Source organism: Ovis aries, chromosome 2 (genome assembly GCF_016772045.2).
Source record: "Ovis aries strain OAR_USU_Benz2616 breed Rambouillet chromosome 2, ARS-UI_Ramb_v3.0, whole genome shotgun sequence".
Taxonomy (NCBI): domain Eukaryota; kingdom Metazoa; phylum Chordata; class Mammalia; order Artiodactyla; family Bovidae; genus Ovis; species Ovis aries.
This window is the reverse complement of record NC_056055.1, coordinates 151,776,968-151,795,081: the sequence shown is the minus strand read 5'-3', so window position 1 is coordinate 151,795,081 and position 18,114 is coordinate 151,776,968. Positions and strand designations below refer to the sequence as shown.

Genomic DNA, 18,114 nt, shown 5'->3' with positions numbered 1-18,114 from the left:
GGAAAAGATCTCCAGAGAAAAGTCTGTCAGATAGAAGGTTGAAGACAGAGCTACAAACATATTACCAATTTCTAAAATGAGAGGAAGATATTCAACTAGCAAAAGAGCCAGACAAGCCTGGCTACTGAGAAAATATTACATATTTTACTTTTCCTAAAAGGCAAGCTTTTTGTTTGTTTGTTTGTTTTTAACCTTTTATGGGAAACTTTTTTTTTTTTTTTTTTGACCATGCTGCATGGCTTGTGGGGTCTTAGTTTCCCAGCCAGGGATTGAACCCAGGCCACAGCAGTGAAAGGACCAAATCCCATAGGAAACTTTTAATTTCTGAGATGTTGTGCTTCTGATTTATGGAAGATGCTGGTTCTCTGCTCAAATTGGATCCCTTTTAATTGCAAATCTTGATACTCAGTGGTATGAAAATTAGTATTCCAATATTACATGAGGATATCCAAATAAAACCAACCACCACCAAATATTAGGCTGTAGAATTTAAAGTGAAGTGGGAGAGTAGGGGCTGCTTTTCACATAATCTGATAACATATTGGGGGTAAGGTGGAGGTCTAGAATAAGATGTGTTAAAATGGATTCGATTTGTCCAAATCACAGGTTTTGAAAGAACTTCTGTTTAGCACAGGGGATCTTTGTTGTTTTTGAAGAATTTCTTGAAATAAAAATATTATAAAAATACATGCTTGTTGTAAAAATAACTCAAGCAATCCATATAGAAGTAAATATGACAACACCCTAGGGGAAGTCCCTGGCTATCTAGTGGTTAGGACTCTGTGCTTTCACTGCTGAGGGCCCAGGTTCGATCCCTGGTTGGGGAACTAAAATCCCATAAGCTCCAAGGCATGGCCCCCAGAAGGGAAAAGTCCATCACAATAAACAGTGTGGCATATACCCTTCTAGGCTTTTCAGAATACACACACAATCATATATGCATGTCACTTTTCTATATGTAACATGTCCCACCCCCACCATCTAATTTCCCCTAAAAATAACACGCTATAGCAATGAACAGGTGGCGCTAGTGGTAAAAAAAACACCTGCCTGCCAATGCAGGAAACCTAAGAGATGGGGGCTTCATCCCTGGGTGCGGACGATCCCCTGGAGGAGGGCATGGCAACCCACTCCAGTATTCTTGCCTGAAGAAGCCCATGGACAGAGGAGCCTGGCAGCCACAGTCCATAGAGTCTCAAAGAGTTGGGCGGGACTGACGTGACTTAGCACACACGCATAGCAATGAACAATTACATTAATAAACATTTTATTTGTATAGCACATCCACACACATTATATTTCACATGCATTATCTCCCGGATCTTCACTCCGATGTTCGGAAGTAGGCAGGGTGGGATTACTGGTGTCATTTTATAGACAATATCATTTGTTTAAAATTTCAAAGCTACTGTGCTGAAGAATTTACAGGTGGACTTGGGTTCTCCATACCAAACAACATGTTTATTTCCTACATCATGTGGTTTCCCACAGCGAGTTTTGCATATCCAGGTCTTCTCAGCCTCAGCCAAAGTGTCCTACAGAGTTTATCAGCTTACAGCTTGAATTAAGATAATTCTGAACATCACAGCTGCCTAGTAGTTTTCTTGAGATGGGAAAAATGTGGCCTTGTTAGCTTGATCTGCCAAGTATTTGGATTGCAGGTTGAAAGTGATGACAATGGAGGGTACAATGAAAATTCTACAGAACCCCACACTGATGTCCTTATACGTAGCACTGATATCTTTGTATGTAATCCAGCTAATAAATTATGCTGAAAATGGGCACATCTACTATTGAACAATGTGCTATTAAAAAAAAAAAATACAACAGACCCCATACAGAGTCACTTAGGATAAGCCCCATATCACCATGCTGCTGCTGCTGCTGCTAAGTCGCTTCAGTCGTGTCCGACTCTGTGCGACCCCATAGACAGCAGCCCACCAGGCTCCCCCGTCCCTGGGATTCTCCAGGCAAGAACACTGGAGTGGGTTGCCATTTCCTTCTCCAATGCATCAAAGTGAAAAGTCAAAGTCAAGTCGCTCAGTTGTGTCTGACTCTTCATGACCCTTGGGCTGCAGCCTACCAGGCTCCTCCGTCCATGGGATTTTCCAGGCAAGAGTACTGGAGTGGGGTGCCATTGCCATATCACCATACTGAGATTTAATTACCATTTCTGCTCTCTTAGAAATGGAATCTTAAACCAGTCAGTCAGGAATCTCCTGATCATCACTAGTTAAGTAATCTGATAGATCCCCACCATGCCCTAAAGAAAATAATCTTGTAACAACCAATTCATTCTTTTGCTTAACCAAAAAGGGCTGCTCCTTTCTGCATATAGTAACAGTCTTTTTGGTATAGTTCCTTGGAGCTCCTTTCTATCTGCTCAATTGAATGTTGCCAGATCCAAACCCATTTTTTCTCTAATGAACTCTTAAAATTTTTAATACATTTCAGTTTATCTTTTAACAGTTCTAATGAAGAGAAATTTGAGAGGAGAGATACAAGATGTAGTGTAATGGAAAAAGCACTACTATATTTCATTTCTGAGAAACATATTTTTCCCCACATTTTAATACCTGAAAATAGGCATTCATCTTACAAACCCACAGATCTTTGATTTGGTAAAGAGCAGTAAGTGGAGACTCGTTAAAACAACGAAACTCTTGTCGAGACTGCATTTGCCCATCTTGGGCAGTGTTGTGGACATGAGGCGATGTATATCATGCTCAATACAGACTATACAGGATGCTGTTAATGATAACTACCATTTATTGAGGGTTTACCCTATTCCAGTTACTGTTCTTTGCACACTGAGAGGATTTTCTCATTTAACCCTCACAGTGAACCTCTAAGAAAAGTCCTATAAATATCTCAGTTTTATAGATAAGCAAAGTGAGATTTTAAAAGTTCAGATGAATATGGCTATAGGTTAAAAACTGGTAGTAGCAAGGCTGGGGGTTGAACAAGGTATGAGGCCAGGGACTCCCCAGTACTATTGACCTACTTGTGACCTATGACTTCACTTCATCATCCTTTTATTTGCCTTCATCCTTTCCCATTCCTCTGCAGGTTTACTAGCTGATTTTGATTTGTGATAAACTCAGATGCCTTCAGGATTATAAACATAGAGCTGGTGAGGGATGGCAGACATTAGAGATGGTGAACAATATGATTCTCAGCCAGGACACCACACACAGACACACACGCACACACACACCCATACACACATACCACACCACACACCACATACCAGACTGACCTTTGGATGACCTTTGCACAGCAGTAAAAAAATTAAACAACACATCAAATTTATCAAGTCCCCAAGGAAAACAATAGCAACAACAAACTTGGACTGGCTCTTTTAAAAATAAAACAAGTTAAAGTTGTTAGAAATGCTTGAAATCTCAAAAAAGAAATGTACTGACTTCAGCTACCAGTTCAGGAACTTTTGCTAAGTTTCAAAGTGTTAATAATAATATATATTTCAAGTGGATTAGAATGAAACCTGAGAAAAACTTCAGTAAAGCTAAGAGACACAAAAAAGAGAAGCTAGCTCATAATAAATCTACAACATCCCAGAGAGGAGGTCTTCAAAATGGCATTTTAATTAATGCCTCCTACAAGGTATTTTCTTTTCTCTCTTTCATCTTTCTCATGCATCAATTTTGTAGATAGAGGGCCCCATTTTACAGATTATACAATTACGGCTCTAGGAAGGGAAAAACTTGTCCAACGGCTTCCAAGCCTCCGCTTTTCTAGTACACTCTACTGGGGCAGAGGCAAAGATACTGTAAGCAGACAGGGTAGAGGGTCCTCAGAGAAAGAGAACCAGGCAGTTTTCTTGATATTAGAGAAGCCAATTTTGGCCTAAGCCACTCTGTGATGTAGATAGCACATTAAAAAGCAGAGATATCATGTTGACAACAAATGTCCATCTAGTCAAAATTATGATTTTTTTCAGTAGTCATGTAGAGATGTGAGAGTTGACCATGAAGTAGGCTGAGTGCTGAAGAAATGATGCTTTCAAACTGTGGTGTTGGAAAAGACTCTTGAGAGTCCCTTGGACTGCAAGGAGATCCAACCAGTCAATCCTAAAAGAAATCAACCCTGAATATTCATTGGAAGGACTGATGCTGAAGCTGAAGCTTCAATACTTTGGCCACCTGATGCGAAAAGCCAACCTATTGAAAAAGACTCTGATGCTGGGAAAGGCTGAAGAAGGAGGGAAAGGGGACAACAGAAGACAGGATGGTTGAATGGCATCACTGACTCAATGGACGTGAGTTTGAACAAGCTTCGGGAGATAGTGAAGGATAGGAAAGCCTGGCGTGCTGCAGTCCATGGGGTTGCAAAGAGTTGGACAAGCCTGAGCAACTGAACACCAACAACAAAAAGAGTCCCAATTCCTCCTCAAGGGATATATATCACAATCTGATACATATTTTTGAGTTCTGCAGGAACTAAGGCTCCCACCCAGGTGGAGGACTGTAACTACATGCTGAGACCACAGACTGGTCAGAACCTACGATATGATGATGGTGATATTTTCTGACCCTTGAGACTTCAGTCAATTAAAGCCTGCACTCTGTCAATCTTTTCCCCAATTCTATGCTGAATTCTCCTCTGCTCAAGACCCTTTACCAGTATGCATATACTGCCCAAGCCCCCTTCATGGATATGCATGTACCTTTAGCCTAAAACTTCTCCAATTTTGCAATACAGGTAGACTGCAATTTTGCTGCTCTGGGAAAGGGCCCTAGTGATCACCTTACTTGCTGCAAGTAATAAATCCTTCCTTCTCCTGATCTTTGGCTGGATACCCAGCAAGAGGCAAACTCTGTTTTTGGGTAACAGGATCATGAAGCCAATGATGACCCTCAGTTGTTCTTTTCAAAGCCTCAAATCTGACTGTATTCATGGTTTGTGATCTCTTTCTTAAAGAGAGCCCTCCAAACTGTACAAACATTGGGCTCCCCCAAGCCCTGGATCCACACCTGTATGGGAATCAAAAGTCTGTGATAACAGCTGACTTGAGTAAGTCAACCTTTGACTCCAGCTCTCTCTGGAGAGAAGAGAATGCCTCGATGCCAGGATCTCCAGCCAGATCCAGGACAGCGGGACTATAGACATCCTGCATTTCTCCTGGAGGCCTTCTCTGTCAGTGTAGTGATTAACTCTCCTGTGCTGGCTCACCACACAGAGATGCTTGGAGGGCAAGGTTGACTATATTTTACAGCTTTGGTTTTTCTATTAATTGTGAAGTTGGCCCTAGCCTACAGGAAATAAGATGCCAAAAGAAAGGGGAGTGGATCCCTTCCAGACCTCTACAAGACTCAGATTATACCAAACCAAGAGCAAAAACCCTTTTTAGCATTTGAAAGGGAAGGCAATTGTATTACTAAGCCTCACTCAACCGCCTCCAGACTTTTCTCAGCCAGAGAACAAAGGGAAAAAAGCAAACACCACTTCACACCCTTATTCACTGGAGGTTAAAAGAGACCTCCCACTAGACAAAAGTCCTTCTAAAGGTCAGCTTGGGAGTGTATTGAAGAGGAGGGCACTGGCCAGGGAACAAAATGTTTACCATCACTCTGAGGCGGGCTGTTTCTGTTTTCCTTTCAGCACGTGCATGGGGTAAATCTGTCAGAATTGGACATTTTCATCCTGATTTGCTTGCTGGTGGCCAAATTATACTTCCTTGGACCTCAGTCTTTTTCAGATTCTTGATTCCCATTGAACTAAGAAAGAAGGGGCACCCTGAGCCAGGACAGCGCCCTGGGGATGATTATTCATTCATATTCATCAAGTCAACAGCTCTCATTGATGTGTACAATGTGTCAAACACTGTGAGAGGTGCTGGAAGGATGTAACAATGCAAAAGCTGAAGCAGTGCCTGAACACTTCCATCCAATGGGGACAGACTGCTGTTAAATAACCAAACACACAGACTCCGTTGTTAAATACAACTAGTCATGTCCGACTCTTTGCAACCCCGTGGACTGTAGCCCACCAGGCTCCTCTATCTATGGAATTCTCCAGGCAAGAATACTGGAGTGGGTTGCCATTCCCTTCTCCTGGGGATCTTCCTGACTCAGGATTGAACCCTGGTCTCCTGCATTGCAGGCAGATTCTTTACCATCTGGGCCACAGGAACATGATAAAGGTTTGAAGGAGCACAGTGTACAAAGAGAGCTTAGCATGAGGGTGGCTGACATCACATGGGTTGTAAGAGAGGGGAATTCTTTGAGGAAGTGAAGGAGTTCTCTATGCACTAGGGAGGTGGACTTCCCATGTGGTTCTAATGGTAAAGAACCTGCCCGCCAATGCAGGAGATGTAAGAGAGGCAGGTTTGAGTCCTGGGTTGGAAAGATGCCCTGGTGTGGGGCATGGCAACCCACGCCAATGTTCTTGCTTGGAGAATCCATGGACAGAGAAGCCTTGCAGCCAATGGCCTATAGGGTTGCAGACGGACACAGCTGACTAGCAGGCACTAAGTCACTTAGTCTCCTGCATTGCAGGCAGATTCTTTACTAGCTGAGCCACAGAGGAAGCCCTAGCAGGCACACAGAAAAGCTGAAATCATGCTGTTACAGGGGAGCAGCAGGCAAAAACTCCCAGGGACTTCATTGCCTGGCACAGGAATTAGAAGAATACTAATGTGGTTGGAGCCCAGTGGGCAAGCCAGATTGGGGCTTGGAACTAGGCAGGAGGGGGACTATGGTAGGGCTTTGAATTCTGTAGGCTTTTGCCTTCTATCTGCAAAGCAATGGGAAGCTAGTTAAGAATTTAATGAGGGAACATGACTTATGTGGTTTGCAGTATAGATAAAGAGTTTTAGGGGCCACGAGATTGATATAGGAAGATTAGATATTCAGTTCAGTTCAGTTCAGTCAGTAGGGTCTGACTGTTTGCAACCCCACGGACTGCAGCACCCCAGGCTTCCCTGTCCATTGCCAACACCCAGAGCTTACTCATACTCATGTATAAAGTCTGTCATTGTTTCCACTATTTCCCCATCTATTTGCCATGAAGTGATGGGACCAGGTGCCATGATCTTAGTTTTCTGAATGCTGAGCTTTAAGCCAACTTTTTCACTCTCCTCTTTCACTTTCATCAAGAGGCTTTTAGTTCCTCTTCACTTTCTGCCATGAGGGTGGTGTCATCTGCATATCTGAGGTTATTGATATTTCTGCCAGCAATCTTGATTCCAGCTTGTGCTTCTTTCAGCCCAGCGTTTCTCATAATGTACTCTGCATAGAAGTTAAATAAGCAGGGTGACAATATACAGTCTTTCTTGATTTGGAACTGGTCTGTTGTTCCATGTCCAGTTCTAACTTTTGCTTCTTGACCTGCATACAGATTTCTCAGGAGGCAGGTAAAGTGGTCTGGTATTCCCATCGCTTGAAGAATTTTCCACAGTTTGTTGTGATTTACACAGTCAAAGGCTTTGGCATAGTCAATAAAGCAGAAGTAGATGTTTTTTTCTGCTCTTCTCTTGCTTTTTCAATGATCCAACAGATGTTGGCAATTTGATCTCTGGTTCTTCTGCCTTTTCTAAATCCAGCTTGAACATCTGGAAGTTCATGGTTCATGGATTGTTGAAGCCTAGCTTGGAGAATTTTGAGCATTACTTTACTAGTGTGTGAGATGAGTGCAATTGTGCAGTAGTTTGAGCATTCTTTGGCATTGCCTTTCTTTGGGATTGGAATGAAAACTGACCTTTTCCAGTCCTGTGGCCACTGCTGAGTTTTCCAAATTTGCTGGCATATTGAGTGCAGCATTATCACAGGATCATCTTTTAGGATTGAAATAGCTCAATTGGAATTTCCAGAGAAGGCGATGGCATCCCACTCCAGTACTCTTGCCTGGACAGAGGAGCCTGGTACGCCGCAGTCCATGGGGGTGCAAAGAGTCGGACACAACTGAGCGACTTCACTTTCACTTTTCACTTTCCACTTTCCTGCATTGGAAAAGGAAATGGCAACCCACTCCAGTGTTCTTGCCTGGAGAATCCCAGGGACAAGGGAGCCTGGTGGGCTGCCGTCTCTGGGGTCACACAGAGTCGGACACGACTGAAGTGACTTAGCAGCAGCAGCAGCAGCAACTGGAATTTCATCACCTCTAGATATTAAGCTTTGTCAAAAGCCAAGATGATAAGTTCTCAAATTTTAATGAATTCTCTGAATTTTGACAAAAAGTAGATTCTGATTCAGGTTGCTTAGGGTAGGGTCTGAGATCTGCATTTACAACACAGTTGCCCATGCTTCTGGTCCATACAATACTTAAGTAACAGAGTTTTAGATCAAGGTGTTTGCAATGGAAATAAAGAAAAGCAGACAAATTTGAGAGCTTTCCTTGTGGAAGTCTAGAAGGGCTCTGACTTGAACAACTTGGTGCAAGAGGTTGACATTCACTTAGACGTGATGCACCAGAAGAAAGAGCAACTTTGGGTGGGAGATGAAAAGCTCAGTTTTGGATATACTGAGTTTGATATGTCTGAGGAATATCTAATTAGGCTAGAGTACATATGGATATGAAACTCTGGAATGAGGTGGAAGCTGGAGATACAAATTTAGGAGTTATCAATATGTAAGTAGGAATTGAAGCTACGAAAATGGATACTGTCAGCATAGGGAGATGTTCACAAACTCATATTTGGCCTGCTGGCCACCTATTGGTCTTGTTGGGAAGAGAAAAGTTTCAAGACAAAGCAAGTATTTAACATCTGAGTGGTCAGGAGAAGCTGGCAAAAAAAAAAAAAAAAATCTGTGAAGAGGAGGCTGAAAGGATGGAAGAAAAACCAAATTGCTATCTAACAGTCATTGCCTCTCCTTCTTGCTGACAGAACAAGTTTCAGACATGAAGATGGTTTGAAATCCACGAAAGTAAACCCTTCCTGTAAGCCGCAGTGGCTGATTCATGGCTGATTTAAATTAGACACAATAATCTCATTCTGTTTTGCCTGAAGATTTGAGCTCTGATCAATGAGACAAAAAAGGAAGTAGGTTGGGGTGAATGGGGATTCAAGGAAGGCATTTTTCTTTCCCAGAAAAAGGGTAAGAAAAGAAAAGAGCTTCATAGTGCCATTGCTACCTCCCTTTTCCTGCTCTAAACTCAGTTGTGATGTCAGAGCAATGTCAGCTATCCTAGGGCTGAGAGGAGATAGCATAAGGGTGAAAGTTCAGCAGCTAAGGATGGTGAAATTGAAGGGTATTCAGGTTGCTGATGATACAGCTGCTCTGGAACCAGCTCCCTCTAATTTCTTTGTTAAGTGACATGATAAACGCCCCAGATTGCTTAAGCCATTGTTATTGGGTTCTGCCACTTGCATTTTCAAGTGTTATTTAAGGTATACTGTAGAGGGTAGTTCTGGAACTAGATAGACATATTGCAGGTAGATACAGTGCTTAACTCTGGACATTCTGTATATTTCTTCATCTGCAAAATGGAGATAATACTAGTATCTATTCAAAGAACTATCATATACTCTTGGTGGAAGTGTAAATTAGTAAAACTACTTTATAAAGTATAATAATTTAGCAGGGTTTAGTATAATAAAACTGAAAATACATGAAACTTAAGGTACAGCAATTTCACTTCTAGGTAAATCCTACAGAGATTCTTGCACAATGCACTGTGAGATGTCTGTAAGATTATTCAGTGAAGCACTTCGTATAATAGGAATTAACAACAGCCTAGATATCCATCAGGGCTTCCTAGGCGGCTCAGTGGTAAAGAATCTGCCTGCCAAGCAGGAGACACTGGAGACGCAAGTTCGATCCCGGGTCCAGAAGATCCCCTGGAGGAGGAGATAACAATCCATTTAAGCATTCTTGCCTGAAAAATAGAGGAGCCTGGCATACCACAGTCCATGAGGTTGCAGAGTCCGACACGACTGAGCGACTAGACACCCATGCAGATATCCATCAGGAAAAATTTATACATGAAGTATAGTATATCATCATGATAGTATACAGTGGAGCAGTTTAAACAGATGGACTAGCTCTATGTGCATATACATCAAAAGGGATGGAGCTCAGAAACTTACTGCTGTGTAAAAAAAGCAAATTGCAGAGTGAGATGTGCAGTATGCTCCATTTATATGCATTTTAAAAGCAGACACTACGCTACATATTTTTGTGAATCTGGAAGTCTATGGCAAATAGATTGGAAGGACACACATCAGATACACTCAGGGATGAGGGACAAAAGAGATAAGAAAAAAAGAGGGGTCATGTCTAGACGGATGATTATATCATGCCAGTAACGGAAGAATGACTGATTGAATCAATTCAATTCTGGGCATCTGCAGCTCAACCTTAGAAACAAATTGAAACAAAATAAAATAGTATCAGTCTTCTAGGATTAAATAACACAGTGTATAGCACATAGTAAGAATTTAACAAACGGTGGCCATCCTTATCACTATGATGCTCATCTGCTTTGCTCTGCCTTTTTTGTTTTCCATAGGTTCTTTCTAGTAATTTTAGAAAGACGGTGAGTTTGGTAGGGTACTTCTTTCTGTACCTACATTTCTGTTCTCACTTATTGGTGTAAGGGCTGTAAAAGCAAAAGGCTTGGTTTGGGCCAGGCCCTCATGTGCACACAGGCTATTCTGCTGCTGCTGCTGCTGCTGCTAAGTCGCTTCAGTCGTGTCTGACTCTGTGCGACCCCATAGACAGCAGCCCACCAGGCTCCCCCATCTCTGGGATTCTCCAGGCAAGAACACTGGAGTGGGTTGTCATTTCCTTCTTCAAGGAATGAAAGTGAAAGTGAAAGTGAAAAGTGAAAGTGAAGTCACTCAGTCGTGTCCAACTCTTCGCGACCCCATGGACTGCAGACTACTAGGCTCCTCTGTCCATGGGATTTTCCAGGCAAGAGTACTGGAGTGGGGTGCCATTGCCTTCTCTGCAGGCTATTCTAATGAGTTTTTAAAAAGTGCTACCAGGCATACCCAGTGGTAGCCCTAACCTGCCAATCCCCAAAATAGCCACAAATAAGAACACCTTACTAGTATAAGTCTTTGCATCTTGAATAAGTAGTTTACATTAATCAGGACTAGACTGAGTAAAAGGGAAAATTTTTTGGTGCTTATGAAAATTGGGAATTTCAAGAAAAAGAACAGGCTTCAACTTTCTCAACTAAATCGGGGAACTCTTACTGCCTTGCACCTACCTACTTCTGCTATTTCCACAGCTAAAAGTCTGTTCTTGCCGTGTCCACTTCCAGGTACCAATTTTGAGCCAGTTATGCAAGCAACTGAAAGAAGGTTTGACTCACCAAGTGGAAAATAGAATTTGCTGGAAGCAAATACTATAGTTCATAGAATTAAAGGAAATGCTCAGAGCCAGGGCTTGGGAAGAAAGAAAAGCAGGAAGCAACATAATCTTAGTAAGAAGTACATACTGTTTCTTTAGGTCGTGCCAGGGGTTTCCCAGGTGGCTCAGTGGTAAAGAATCTTTCCTGACAAACTGGAGTCACTGAGGAGACACGGGTTCAATCCCTGGGTTTGGAAGATCCCCTGGAGAAGAAAATGGCAACCAGCTCCAGTAATCTTGCCTGTAAAATCCCATGGACAGTGGCCCCTGGTGGGCTACAGTCCATGGGGTCACAAAATTGTTAGACAACACTTAGTGACTAAACCACCACAACAAATGGGAACAATCCAATCCACCAACCTATATTCCCACTGTCATTCTCCCTGAAGAGTCTGACTGGCTTAGTTTGGGTCATGTGGGGTGGGCCCTGTGATTGACAGCCCTAATGAGACTCCACAGAATTGAGAAGTTGTAGTCCCCCGAAAGACAAGCAGCTTTCAAAACAAGGGTAGGAATGCTGGCCTAGCAAAAACGGTAGACATCTACTTCACAGCTAAAAGTGGTTTGCATCTTATTAGAGGGTTCCAAAGGTCACAGACAGAAAGATGTGATATTATAATGTCACTATCAGCTCACATCCGATGTTGGGAGCTTACTTCACAATTCTATCTTTTCCCTCTTCTGTATCTGTAAAATGAAGTTTATGACGCATTCCTTTCTTGTATCACCAGATGTAAATCTCCATAAATTAATAATAACTCAGAGCTGGAAATGGTCTCAGATCTCTTAAGGGAGTGATTCTCAACCTTGCCTTGGCTGAACAGTTTTTTAAAAGCACACACCCACAGATTCTGATTTAATCGGTCTGAGAGAGAGAGCTTGGGCATCAATATTTTTTTCTGAAACTTCCCCAGGAGATTCTAACATGCAGCCACGATTGAGAAGTCCTGGGAAAGGCTTTCAGGGATAGTTTGCTCTCATGCACTCTCCTCCTGCTGAAAGTTCCTCTGTATCTCCAACAGGTGATCGTCAGCTTGTTTTAATGATTCTAGTGAGGAGAGCATTTTAGTTTGCTTCAACTGAAATAATAAAATACCATAGACTGAGTGGCTTAAACAACAGCAATTTATTTTCTCATAGCTGTGCAAGCTGGAAAGTCCAAGATCAAGGTTTCAGCAGGGACCAGCTCCTGGTGAGAGCTCTCTTTGCTGTGTCCTCACAGGGTGGAGCGGGAACAAGCTCTCTGGTATCTGTTCTTATAAGGACACTCATACTATGAGATGAGGGTTCTACCCTTATAAGCCCATATCACCTCAATTACCTCCATAAAGGCCATATTTGCAAAAACAGGTGGGGTTGTATTTGGGGGTTGAGGTTTCCGTACATGAATCTTTGGGGGATGTAAACATTCAGTCTATAGCAAGGAGATCACAGCTCATTGGGCTGTAGTGGGATTCAAATTATTAGAAAACTCTTTTTCATTAGGCCCCAATCTGTCTCTTTCCAAAGCCCTTCTTAGTCTTAGCTCTTCAGAAAGGCTTAAGGGAATTTTTTGTAGTTCTTATTTAGTTGTGAAGTCATGTCTGACTCTTTTGAAACCACATGTACTTGTAGCCTGCCAGGCTCCTCTGTCCATGGGATTTCCCAGGCAAGAATGCTGGAGTGAGCTGCCATTTCCTTCTCCAGTGGATCTTCCCTGACCCAGGGATCGAAGCGTCATCTCCTGCATGAGCAAGCGGATTCTTTACCGCTGAGCCCCCCAACACATCAGGGAAGCCCTAGGGAAATAGGAGGCCAGCTAATCCAATAAGCAACCATTTTGCTAGGCATTTTACATACATTCTATCTCTCAAGCCTCAGGAGGATACTGTGAGAAAGAAATTGTGCCTAATTTCCAGATCAAAAGACTGCTATCAGAGAGGATGGATAATCTACCTTAATTAATAAGGCTGATCAGTGGCAAAATGAGAATTCACACCCAGGTCTTTCTATCTCCTAAGCCCATGTTCCTTCTATGCTTGTGCTGCAGAGTCATCACATCTACAGAAAACCCTCAGATACGTGAGGATAAAGCTGCCCATAGGATTGAAAGGAAAGTTCTCCTGAGAACTTGCCTTGTCCATCCAAATACTGCTTCTGCTACTGTGGATGTCTTTGCTTTTCTTTCTCTCCTTTATTTCATACTTTATTATTTATGCCTCATCCTAGGTTTGATTTACTTCTCTCCTCCATGATCTTATTTTTCCTCATTGTTCTTTTTGGACTTCCTTTCATTTCACGGACTCTAGTATAGACCAGATATTAGACACCTCATGCGAAGAGTTGACTCATTGGAAAAGACTCTGATGCTGGGAGGGATTGGAGGCAGGAGGAGAAGGGGACGACAGAGGATGAGATGGCTGGATGGCATCACTGACTCGATGGACGTGAGTCTGAGTGAACTCGGGGAGATGGTGATGGACAGGGAGGCCTGGCGTGCTGTGATTCGTGGGGTCACAAAGAGTTGGACATGACTGAGTGACTGAAGAATCATAGAAATATTCTGACTGACTTGGTGAAGGGGGGATGAAGGACGTACATTTCAAACGATTTCTCAGGCTGCCACTGGTTGGTAGATTTCATTTGAATGTACTGGAATATATTCACTTTTCAGCCTTTCTAACTAGCTGATCTGTAGGAAGGATTTCATATGCTTCTGTACTTTCTCCTCTACAGGGAAGATCAGCTTGTACTTCCAGTGCCTTCAATTACGACAGGTATAGACAGAAAAAAGAAAGGGCTTCCCTGATGGCTCAGTGGTAAAGAATCTGCCTGCCAATGCAAGAGAGGCTGGTTCAATCTCTGGGTCGGGAAGGTGACCTCCCCCTCCCCTGCTCCCGGAGAAGGAAATGGCAATCCACTCCAGTATTCTTGCCTGGGAAATCCCATGGTCAGAGGAGCCTGGTGGGCTATACAGTCCATTGGGTCACAAAAGAGTTGGATATGACTTAGCAACTAAACAACAACAAAAATAAAGAAAAAGCTTTGAGAAGATAGACTCTCAAGGTCATGAGAGCAGCAAACTGTCATTTGTGCAGAACACGATGTTCTTTCTCTGCCCATCAGCCGACCCCCTTTCTCTACAATAGCACTTCTCTTTTATTTTAGGGGAGCGCTTTTAGCCCACTCTGTGTGATCCTGGTGGTTCTGTCAATCATGTGGCCTCACATATTGCACTGTAGGAGTAAACACAGGAGTCAGAAGGGCAGGTCAGAATGTGTGCACCATGTCCCTCGTCACTGTGACTGGAATCTAAGTTGTTCAGCAAATGATCCACGAAGGACCAGTCAGAATTTTTTTTCAAAGTGGCCATAATGCTGGGAGAAAAGAGGTTTATTTCCTTGCTGTTGCTGGCTATTGGGATGACGCAGGTCTGGTGATGCTGGTTGCTGTCTTTGCTCTCACATGGAGGGAGCCTATTGGGGAACAAAGCTAACACAGAGGGGAACAGAACCCAAAGATGGAGAGGAAGAAAGAAGCCCCAGTGGCCTTGCATCTAGCTTGGCAGTAGCCTGTTTCTCTTAGATTGCCCATTCCCTTGAGTCAATAAGTACTGTTTGGATTCATCTTGTTTGAGTTTTTGCTTTTTGCAGCCAGACTTAAGCTATAAAATGTGCCCACCTTGTTCAACACTGCATCTCCAATGCTTAACAATCAATATGTGCTCACACAATACTCACCAAATGAATGAACAGAGAAAAGATCTCACTGTACAAATACTTTTCTGGGTCTCAACATTCACTAAAATACCACTCTTCCAGGTCACGTCACTTGGAACTTACTTCAGAATCTGTTTTGGTTTCTGGGCTGTAGCAGATCTGGGGATGAGAATCGTGATTAAGAAATCAAACTCTAAATTGGGCAGAACTGGGTTCAGATGACAGCTTTATAACTTGCTACAAAGTTTAGCCTCTGAGACATGGTTTTCTTCCCCATCCTAAAATAAAGGTAACACTGTTTATGAAGCAATTATCACTTGGATCTGCTCCATTCCTCCTCTTCACTCCTTCTTCATGCTGAACCTGATCTTTTGGCCCAAGGTGGGCTTTGTCCCAAACAGGGGCCAATGATAGCACCTTTATCCCAGCAGGATAAGATTAACTTGACTTGGAATTTAAATTGCAAGTGAAAACCCACAGAAGTGGAAGGTGGTTTAGAAAGACATCTGAAGACAGCGTCGTAGGCTGAGGAAAGCATCAAGAGCTGAAACTGAGCTGAATTCCCCAGAGCTGCTGTTCCTTCTCTCTTTCCTAGCTCTACATGCGCAGTTCTTCTGGTCCATGAGCCAGTCCAGAGGCCTTCCAATAAATCTTTTCTCTTCATTTAAGTAGGATACAAACCAAGAGCCTAAGCCAAATCAATCCAGCTCACATATCAGTTTAGAGAATTAAATAAAATACATGTGAGGGAATTTGCTCAGCACTAGGAATATAATAAATGTTCAGTAAATGTTAGCTATAATACATTTTTTACTTCAACTTGAGTTATTTGGATCCTACATGGTAAACAAATTAATCTCTCCTAATTATCCAGAAGTCAGCTACATGGAGTTGCCTGTGTGAGAAACAGCTTGACTGTGAACTGGAGCCCATACACCAGTAACTACTCTTCTGCTTTTAGTGAGGGTGAGAATCAGATGGAGAGATTCTGATTCAATAGGTCAGGATTAGGGAGGGGGGTCTCCAGAACTCATGTTTGAAACCACTGATTATTTTCTCTATCTGTGATGTGCTAATCCCTTCTGATTACACACTGCTTCTCAATTTGGGGCTCTAGAAGCAGACTGCTCTTCAAAAAGCCAGCACCCCCAAAGTTGATTCCATATTCATTATGTATTTTAAATTGTCTGTAGCAGTTCCACAGATGTTAGGTCCTAATCTCTGGGACCTGTATATGTTAACCTATAAAGAAACAGGGGTTTTGCAGATGTGATTAAGTGAAGGATCTTGAGATGAGGAGATTATCCTGGGTAAGCCCTAATTATTGTCATCTGGGTGGCCCCCAAATGCCACACATGTCTCAGAGAGAGATTATACCCACACACAGAGGAGAAGGCAATGCAAAGACAAGAGGATCAGTATGACGCAGCCTCAAGCCAAGAAACATTGACAGCCACCCGAAACCAGAAGAGCCAAGGAACGGATTCCTCCAAGAGCCTCCAGAGGGAGCGTGGCCCGGACAACGTCTTGATTTCTGCTGAGTGAACCTGACTTCCATGTTTGGCCTGCAGAACTGTGAAAGGATAAATTCCTGTTGTTTGAAGCCACCAATTCTGTGATAATTTATTACAGCAGCTGCAGGAAATGAATACACCACCTTACATACATTTGTCAAATGTATTGAAAATCTGTCTAACCAAAGCTGTAAGAAACAAACTTCATTCAATTTATATAAGTTTTTTGGGCCCTTTTCTATCCTGTTAACTTGCCAAAAAGCTGAGAAGAGTTGTTAATATACAGACTCAACTACTCCTGTGGCCTCTCACAGACCACCCCCTGCTGAATCACCCTTTGGTAACAGGCACCCAGGTTGATCGTCTTCTCATGCACTTTTGGGACCCTTGGATCTGAGTTGCCATCTGAAAACCCTTAGGCCCCTTGTGAAAGCGAATGAAAGATGTGGCTGCTCGCAGATAATAAGCCTTTCTCCCTCTTTTGCAGAAGCAGGTGACTGGTCCACTGCACAGTGGCCTTCACCCATCCCTTACCTCCCCTTGAGATGGGGTCAAGTGAGATCAAACCTCAGTGAAATCAAGAGTATTGCGGAAGTCTTCTTCCTTCTTTCAGTTCTCTGCCCTGAAGGCGGATTGGCAAACTTTTTGGCCAACCCAATACATCAAAAGTAAATAGTTCAAGTTCCTCTATCCACATCTTCCCGCTTTACTCCCTTCCATATATTTAACCACTGTTGAAAGTCTGATATGTGTTTTCAAAATTTCTTTAAAGGCTTGCAAACTCCATGGGCATTACATGCCTGTGTGTCCACTTGTACACATAGACATAGAGGTTTTGGGGGTTTTGTTTTAAACTGAAAACAATTATGGGAAATGTTTAAATGCTAAATCAAAGGAACTCTGTTATGCCAAGATCAGAACCATGGTTAGGAAAAACAGAAACTTACCTGGAGCTGGGGATGTGTGGGTAAATGTTATTTAAGATTTTGAGCCCCAGACTCTCTCAATCCTCGGGATCATCCCTCTCCATTAAAAACTAGCACTCTTTACTTGTTCAAAAACTATGCAGAGAATTTTCCGGCAAGGCAACACATACCTTCCTTGTGATCTGCCCTGCTTTCCCTTCCTGGCCCCTAGGCCTATAACTAGGTCAAGCCCCAAAATTACACAGCTGGGGACGTGCTAGACCTGATAAGGAAGGAAGGGGTCTCTACCCAAAGGAGTTGCAAGACCCACCTACAATGTATTTGTAGGAGCTGGAACTGGGTCCCAAGGGCGTTCGATTAAGCAGTCTGGAACAATATATTGGATAGAGAAGAGTTTATCAATTTGTGGACACTCTCTCGGAATATAAAGTTTAGCACCCTGTCAAGGATCTGAGGAGACGGTGTGAACTCATCACTAAAATGGATCTTCAGTTCAGTTCAGTCGCTCAGTTGTGTCCGACTCTTTGCGACCCCATGAATCGCAGCATGCCAGGCCTCCCTGTCCATCACCAACTCCCAGAGTTCACTCAGACTCACGTCCATCGAGTCAGTGATGCCATCCAGCCATCTCATCCTCTGTCGTCCCCTTCTCCTCCTG

General features: G+C 42.9%; 2 long non-coding RNA genes across 2 annotated transcripts in view; one reads left to right on the top strand and one right to left on the bottom strand.

Moving 5' to 3' along the window:
- The window catches only part of LOC132659212 (uncharacterized), a 42,151-nt gene extending 36,443 nt beyond the window's left edge, over positions 1–5,708 (top strand). Inside the window, exon 2 of the long non-coding RNA XR_009599334.1 lies at positions 3,962–5,708. This is a non-coding gene — a long non-coding RNA (uncharacterized LOC132659212). The remainder of the gene's footprint in view (positions 1–3,961) is intronic.
- Positions 1–18,114, bottom strand: part of LOC132659213 (uncharacterized) — a 23,188-nt gene extending 5,074 nt beyond the window's left edge. Inside the window, exons 1-2 of the long non-coding RNA XR_009599335.1 lie at positions 15,038–18,114; positions 11,407–11,521 (exon numbers count right to left, since the gene is read on the bottom strand). This is a non-coding gene — a long non-coding RNA (uncharacterized LOC132659213). The remainder of the gene's footprint in view (positions 1–11,406; positions 11,522–15,037) is intronic.